Source organism: Silene latifolia, chromosome 9 (genome assembly GCF_048544455.1).
Source record: "Silene latifolia isolate original U9 population chromosome 9, ASM4854445v1, whole genome shotgun sequence".
Taxonomy (NCBI): domain Eukaryota; kingdom Viridiplantae; phylum Streptophyta; class Magnoliopsida; order Caryophyllales; family Caryophyllaceae; genus Silene; species Silene latifolia.
Genome location: NC_133534.1, coordinates 167,510,574 through 167,518,041, shown reverse-complemented (window position 1 = coordinate 167,518,041; position 7,468 = coordinate 167,510,574). Strand labels below are relative to the sequence as shown.

The window sequence follows — 7,468 nt, the reverse complement described above, 5'->3', positions numbered from 1 at the left end:
TTCTTCACAAAGTTGTCTTTTGGGCCTCGAAATGCGCACCAGGCTCGTTTCTTGAGTAAATACTTCATGTCAAATGCAATGCAAGATACTCGGGGATGGATTTAGCTCGATTTCTACTCATTTCCGCATAAATCTGCAATATTACAAAAAAATGCGAAAGTAGACGAAATGGGGCAAATAGTAGCATAAACTACGTAAATGAGCTCTGAAATGCGTGTAAAATGAGGTGTAAAACATCATATAAAAGACACGCATCAAACTTCCCCAAACCAAACCCTTGCTTGTCCCCAAGCAAGAACTAGACTCGATCCTAAAATCTAATGGAACGAGTTCAGTCTCTGAGCGAAATGCAATTGATTAGCCAAAACCAGTTTAATGCAATAACCATCAATCAATTAGCATTGTGCATCATGCAAACGAGTTATGAAGTCGTCAAAAACTGCTGAACCGTCAACTGTAGAGACTTATCAAATTGGACTCTCACGGGTCGCTCAAATCACTCAATTAAGCACAGGTGAATATATGTAGAGATAGAAAGAATTAATTTTGTAATGACTCTCACCTAACTACGACCTATAAGAACATGCCTGCAATCTAATATGAAAATAATCTCTACAACCGCACATATGCATTCCAACCAAACAGATGACCATGACACATGCCGAGGTAGATATGGAAATGTGAGGTAATGGGTAAGAAGAGGCAAAACATTTATGGGAGTGTGGAGGTATAGATGATCAAGCTAGTACCTAAACAAAACCATGTGGCAACATCCAACTTCTTGCTCATATTCAACAATTAAACCCGGTGCTAATTATCAAGCACAAATCTCGCAACTTCCATAGAAGTCAACTCCCCAAAGAATATAGATGATAACATGAGAGTGAAAATCACCAAATCATAATAAATGAAACATGTGATTTTTCGAACTTTCTTTTTCTCGGGCTGCAGTCGATCGACCAAAGGGAGTAGTCGATCGACCGGATTCTACAGCACTCGTTTCTTTTTTTTTTTTTTTTTTTTTTTTCTCGAATCGTTTTTCTTCTCTCTTTTTTTCTTTCCGCCTTTCCAACATTCCACCAACCTTCTCATGAAGAGCAATATAACCAAACCGCAATGAACACATTCCCAAAAACTAAAACTACTAAGCTTGACAAGGGCAGGCTAAATATAGGATGTAGTTAAGGGTCAAAAGGCTAAATTTGGCTTTGTGAGGTTTATGGGCAAAATAAGAAAAGGGAAACCTCTACTACATGTGTCAACAAACCACAAACCGAATGCATACGGGCATTAAGCATATTAAGTTCATATTTATGCATATTAATGTAACATGTCTTATAAGGAGTAACTACTCACATCCCAAATGAACAGTTCATAAATGTCACCAGTTATAAGCTCTAAATCTCAGAATATAATGTAGTTTGCCAAAAATCTAAGCCAAGTCTCAAGTTCAGCAAGAAATTTAACGAAAACTCGTAGACTATGCATATATGATTCTACTAATAACATGTCAATTAGCAAGGCTTAGGCATAAACAGCTGCAAATGCAATGTCATCATTGAAATACTAACGTTCCGACTCAACCTATATGCTAAAATAAACATGATATTTTTTTGAATTTTTGAAATTTTTTCGATTTTTTTGGAATTTATATATAGGAAATGAAATAAACAAATGCAAACTGAAATAATACACGTGAAACAGAAATGCAATAAAACATATGCAAATGCGACGCAAAACCCTTCCCCAAACCAAATCACACAATGTCCCAATTGTGCAAAATCATATAATGAAATAAAAGGGAAATGGGAATTTGCGATAAATAACTAAAATTGACATAAAGAAGGAACTCGGAAACTCACAAGACTTTAAGCGCAGCAAAAAGGAAACCTCCCCAAACCAGCGTGAGCTAGGAGGTTTCAGTAGCCAGCAGTGTTACCATAGGTGCCTGAAAAGACAAACAAAAGATACCGTGCGTAATTCGAGAAAACAATTATAAAACGGTAAAATTATGTGCAAAATAAGAAAAACAGAAGAAATCAGAAATTAAGCGGAGAATAAAGTGAAGGGAATACTCCCTTATCTCCGTAAATCGATCAAACACAGCAGGGGAATGATCAAAAACAGGTACAGCAGCTCTGGGCGGTCGATCGACCACATCACCCAGTCGATCGACCAAGGTGAACAGCAACAGGAGCTTCTGGAATTCGCAACCCAGTCGATCGACCATAGAAGGCAGTCGATCGACTGGAAAACCTGCTGTAACTGTTTGATTTCTTCGAATTAGCTCATTAACTTGAGCTAATATGGTCTATATACCAGCAAAAGCACATAATAACGCGCCCAAAATTGCGCAAAACCCAAAGTAAAAGTCTAAAGGTCTTAAAAATCCTAAACAAACTTAAAAGAGCGAAGTCTCGCGCACACAAAAGCAATAAATAGTCTTAAATGCGATGAATTGTCTTAAAACTCAAGCAATAAAATGTTTATCCGCGAAAAATACGGAATATCTCCGACCATGGCTTCTGGCTACACGAAGTGGCCTCCACCGTGGTTATCCTCTCAGCAGTCCAATCCACAACATCGTCCGACGGATCTACATCTGACGCATCCTCCCACGTGTCATCTGACTTCTCAAGCTCTAAGTCAGAAATTGTAACCTTGGCCGGCTCATCCTCATCAGGCTCCTCGTCAGTGCCATAACTCAAGCATCCAAGACCACCTCTTTGAACAATAGGCTCAACTGGAGTAACTGGCAGCTCATCCTTCCCCAAACCAGCTCCTGCAATAGATGAAATAGACAAATCGTCCTCCAATTTGCTCTCAATCTGGGGCGGAGGTGTCACAAAAGCAGGAATAATGGGTACAGGCAATAAAGCAGGAACATCAGAAATGACCACATAAGACGGTTTATCAGAAATAGCATTACATGAAACAGCCCACATAGGATCCTTCTTTCTAATGGTTTGAGCAAAAACAATGGACTGTTTGCCCACTTTGAAGGTCAAGGTCCCTAAGACAACATCAATAACTACGCCAGCAGTGTGCAGAAATGGTCTCCCTAAGATAATGGGGATATGGGCATCCTCGGGCATGTCTAGGACAACGAAGTCCACCGGGAAAAAGAACTTCCCTATTTGGACAGGAATGTCCTCTAAGACTCCTATTGGATGGACCGCAGAGCGATCAGCCATCTGAACGGTCATGTTGGTCACGGCAAATTTGGTCAAGCCTAATTTCTTCGCTAGACTTAAAGGCATGACACTAATGCTAGCCTTCAAATCACATAAGGCTTTCTCTATGGGAAAGGTGCCAATAGAACAAGGGACAGAAAAACCCCCTGGGTCAGCTAATTTCCGGGGGGTAGTCTGGGTCAAATAGGAGCTAGACTCCTCAGTAAAAGCCACGGACTGGACAGGCTCAAGTGACCGCTTTTTGGTTAAAAGCTGCTTCATGAATTTCATGTAAGCGGGCACTTGATTGACCAACTCGAGGAAAGGTACCTGAACATTTAAACTACGAATCACATTTTTGAATTTATCGAAAGATACCTGTTCTTTGGTTGGAATTAGCCTCTCCGGATATGGGACTGGAATGGAACCATCCGCATTTGGAGCTTGCCTCAAGAATCTCGGAGTACTCTCACTCCTAAACAGAAAATCCTTCAATTTATCGGGCCTAGAGGGACGAAACAATTCGGAATCAGCAGCGTCGGTGGTCGATCGACCATCCTCCTCGGTCGATCGACCAGAGTCAACTTTTTCCGAATTTCCAGAAACATCAGAAACCACTTCTGGAACAGTGGAGGTGGTCGATCGACTGCTTGGGACGGTCGATCGACTGACAGTGCTGCTATTCTTCTTTTTCTCGTTTTGCTTATTTTTCCCTCTCTTAGCAGCCATTTTCTTTCCTTTAGCCTTTTCAGCTGTGGGACCTTCAAGTGTAGACCCACTCCTGGTAGTAATAGCATTAAGGGTCTCTTTTTTATCCGTCTGCGTTGGTAAATGTCCCGGAGCTCGGGTTGTATTCTTGCTAGCCAATTGAGCAATTTGGCTCTCTAACATCTTCATCTCGACCTCTCTAGCTTGAGACTCCTTTAGCAACAAATTCTTCAACTCGGTAAGATCGGAGCCTTGGGACTGCTGCTGTTGAGGGACATACGGAGGCTTTTGGAACTGTTGTTACTTATGAGGGGGTACATAACTTTGCTGCTGCTGCTGTGGGGGTGGAGTCGGATTCTGGACATTCTGGCTAGTCCACCTCAAGTTTGGATGGACATTCGGCTCAAAATACGTATTTGTCTGCCTATAATGTTGAAAAGCAGCACAAGACTCGTAAGGATGAGGACAATAATCTGAAACATGTCCCTCAGCTCCACATCTTTTGCAGACGAAAGGACCGTCTGACACAGCATTCACTTGGTAGATCCCTCCTTTTGAAGCGCCTCCCAACTCATACTTATCAAATCTCGCCGTTAGAGCCTCTAATGCAGCTACAGAAGGGGATTCAACACTCCTCCTTTGATTTCCCCTGGAATTCCCATACTCAGCTTTATGGGTGGCCAAATCATCAATAATTTTCCACCCCTTAGTCTCTCCCATATTCTCCTGGAATCTGCCACTAGCCACTGCATCCAGGATAGCCATCTGATCGTCATAGAGCCCATTATAAAACTGATTGCATAGGCTCCATTTTTCGAACCCATGGTGCGGAATGGTTCGCACCAGCTTCTTGAAACGGACCCACGCCTCATGAAAGTTTTCATCAGGACCCTGTTTAAAGCTCGTGATCTGAGCTCTAATGGCATTAGTCTTCGAGGCAGAGAAGTATTTCTTGTAGAATGCTAAAGCCAAGGAATTCCAGTCGGTGATCCCATTAGCAGCTCGGTCCAGGTCTCTCTACTACTCCCTTGCAGCATCACGGAGTGAGAATATAAACATTGTCTCCTTTACCTGGTCCTTGGTCACACCGGTTGGTGGGGGTATGGAACAACAATAATCAATGAATGTCTCCATATGCTTGGCTGCATCTTCATTCGCAGCTCCCCCGAATTGGTTTCTCTCAACCAAGTTAATATACGAAGGCTTCGGCTCGAATTTTCTGTCCTCCCCTGGTAATGCGAATCCCTTATAGAGATTCGCAGCTGTTGGCTCGGAGTGACTGGCTATACTAGCTTCCTCAGCCATCTCTAGAGAATCTGGAGAAGTTACGGTCTCTGTGGAAGAAACTAGAGATGGTGGTGGGTTTTCTTCAAACAACTCGTTCTCGTAGAAACTTGTCCGGGAACTAGGCTCTTCCTCAGACTGTGCTTCTTGAAATAGCCTTCCCTTAACTCGCAGGGTCCTCTCTAGCTCGAGATCAAGGGGAAATAATTCGCCTTGTTGAGACCTGCGCATAAGAATAAACTACAACAAAAAGATGAGAAAAGTTTAAGGAACAAAAGTTCCTTAAACTAAGAAAAAGACTAAAATAATAAAACAATAAAAACTGGCACTGCCTCCCCGGCAACGACGCCAAAATTTGATGCCTGTCGTTGTGTGCACCAAAAATAATATTTATAATTCTTATTAAAACTAACAGAAGTTAGTGGTAACAGGGTCGAACCACAGAGAGGCGGGGGAGTTTCTATTGTTTTAACTTTAGTCTTTGGATAACAATGAAGGGGTTTTGATTGGATTAAATCTAAAATCTAAATGCGTAAATAAATGAGTAAATAATAAAATTAAATGTAAACTAATGATAGAAAAAGAGCTAGGGTGGTCGGGTCACTACAGCTTCGATGGCACATAAGTCTAGGTAGGTCTCGGAATACAGTCATGGGTGATGGGTATGACAAGTCCTCTCGGTCCAAGTCAACTAACAGCCCCTCTCGGTCTATGCTATTAGTCCCTAGGTGTCACTATTACTAACTTTCGTCAGTAATCCTAATGCCTAAATCACTTACCTTTCAGTCTAGCAATTTGGCCGTCTTAAATCGTTAATCTAAGTCCTTCCCTATCTTTAGATCTACGGGTTGGTCAAAACTAAGCATCTAACAAGTCTCTGCTAGGTCTCATTGATAGATATTTCACTTAACGATTTTAACGAAGCAAATCAGTCACGAAGTCAGTCGATCGACCAGCTATTCTAGTCGATCGACCAACCGACTCAGTCGATCGACCAGCTACCCCAGTCGATCGACCAAGCCCTAATCCGAGGGTCACCTATTCGTATGCCATCTACGCTAAGTTTTTTTACATCCTAGCAAGGGTGATTTAGCTAGACATACTTGAAATAATAACAGCAATAAACTTAACAATTAAAACATTTGAATTCATACTTAAAATAATTAAACGAACAATTAACATAAAACAATGATTCGGCTTTGGGAGATCTAACCTAGAAACCCTATAAACTAAATAATGCGATTAAACTGAAATAAGAGCAGAGAAATACCGTGAAAGGAAATAAAAGAGAAGGATCAAAAACCGAATGCAAAGTAACTTTATTAATAAAAAAAAACGAACTAAGATTAATGACTATTGAATCGTATCTCAGAAACTTCATGAAAAAAATCTCCTTAAAAATAAAACCTAAGCTACATTATATAGGAATACCACGTAGTTCTTATTCCTAAAACCTAATATATCATGGGCTTCTATTTTCTCGATCTTTTTATTTGCGTCAAAATCACGGTCTGGTCGATCGACCACTGGGACCAGTCGATCGACCAACCTGCGCTGTACAGTGACTTCTGGATGTCGTGCTCTGGTCGATCGACCAGAGGAGGCAATCGATCGACTACCATAACTGATAGTCCGCTTCTAAATTCTTCACAAAGTTGTCTTTTGGGCCTCGAAATGCGCACCAGGCTCGTTTCTTGAGTAAATACTTCATGTCAAATGCAATGCAAGATACTCGGGGATGGATTTAGCTCGATTTCTACTCATTTCCGCATAAATCTGCAATATTACAAAAAAATGCGAAAGTAGACGAAATGGGGCAAATAGTAGCATAAACTACGTAAATGAGCTCTTAAATGCGTGTAAAATGAGGTTTAAAACATCATATAAAAGACACGCATCAATGGTATGAGTCCTCAAGATATTGGTGGTGCCTTTCGTTTTGCACCCCAAATTGGTGGCTCACTTGCTCTCGCCACTCGTTTTGAGCTCTCCACATGGCTTGATTATCTTCCCAAAGCTTGGCTTGTTGTTGTTGCCAAGCGGAAGATTCTTCTTGCCTCCTTGCTATTCCTTCAAGCATCTTCATTTGGGCCAATTCGGCCTCATCTCCCAAACGGTTGTGCTCTTCAAAAGCATTTCGAAACTGTTCCAAACTCTCCAATCTTGGCCCATGTAGTTGTTGCCAAGAATGGGAGCTCTCAACCCTCTCACTAATCTCCTTTAAAGTCCCCCAGGTGTCCTCAAAGTATTGGAACAAAATATGTTGCCATGGTTCCAAAGTCGGAGTGAAGGAACCCTCGGCC

At 41.5% G+C, this 7,468-nt stretch overlaps 1 non-coding gene across 1 annotated transcript; it reads left to right on the top strand.

The window, feature by feature from the left end:
* The first annotated feature begins 4,698 nt into the window (after positions 1–4,698).
* On the top strand, positions 4,699–4,805 carry LOC141603974 (small nucleolar RNA R71). Its single transcript, XR_012525806.1, has one exon. It is a non-coding gene; the product is annotated as a small nucleolar RNA R71 (small nucleolar RNA).
* Positions 4,806–7,468: the final 2,663 nt, after the last annotated feature.